Below are 1,132 nucleotides of genomic sequence, written 5' to 3'. Positions count from 1 at the left end.
CAGCCCCCTCCAGTGGGGTGCATGAGATGGGCTACTGGTATGCCCTCGGTCCCTGGTGGCCTCAGGGACCCTTCCCAGGGAACAGGGATGGGGATGGAGACCCCTCTCAGGGAACAAAACGGGGAGGGACAGGACAAAGGAAGGGACCCTTTGTTAATCTCAAGTCTCTGTTTTTGTATTCTCCTTCCCCGTTGATGACTCCTCATCCGTGGCTATCTCTGGCTGGTTGTCTCTCTGTGGTCACAAGTCCACGTAGCTTTCTGGGCCTTCTCCTAATTTGGTCTGTTCCCCCAAAACCAGGACTTTTCCCCCCCTGCTCTCTGAGGCCTTGTTGCTAGTGTCACTGATCTCATGTTATGACACAGTATGGTACATACTTCCTTTGGTTCTCAAGCTGTGTGTCCTTGTTGTGTTAGACAGCCTGTCTGCTTTCAGGGCCATGAAAAGCTGTGTGCGTGTGCCTCCCAAGCTCCTTAGAAATCCATTTAACCCTTGCTGCCCATCTTGACCCCTTATAATGCATATATGTATACCTATAAGCCAATTCCCAAAAAACAGGCCTTTAAATACTGTTTCTAAGCCAATATAAGCAAGTGACTGATCCTATTGATTCCAAGTCTTTGAAGGATTGTAATAAAAAAGGCAAAATGGAGAAAAGAGAAGCAAATGCAGAGGAAGGTGACCGGGGTGATATCGATTCATAGATGTTAGGGTCGGAAGGGACCTCAATAGATCATCAAGTCCAACCCCCTGCATAAGCAGGAAAGAGTACTGGGTCTAGATGACCCCAGCTAGATACTCATCTAACCTCCTCTTGAAGACCCCCAGGGTAGGGGAGAGCACCACCTCCCTTGGGAGCCCGTTCCAGACCTTGGCCACTCGAACTGTGAAGAAGTTCTTCCTAATGTCCAGTCTAAATCTGCTCTCTGCTAGCTTGTGGCCATTATTTCTTGTAACCCCCGGGGGCGCCTTGGTGAATAAAACCTCACCAATTCCCTTCTGTGCCCCCATGATGAACTTATAGGAAGCCACAAGGTCGCCTCTCAACCTTCTCTTGCGGAGGCTAAAAAGGTCCAGGTTCTCTAGTCTCTCCTCATAGGGCTTGGTCTGCAGGCCCTTAACCATACGAGTG

Source organism: Alligator sinensis, unplaced genomic scaffold, assembly GCF_000455745.1.
Source record: "Alligator sinensis unplaced genomic scaffold, ASM45574v1 scaffold349_1, whole genome shotgun sequence".
Lineage (NCBI taxonomy): Eukaryota > Metazoa > Chordata > Crocodylia > Alligatoridae > Alligator > Alligator sinensis.
The sequence above is the reverse complement of the archived record's forward strand: the minus strand, read 5'-3'. Positions refer to the sequence as shown.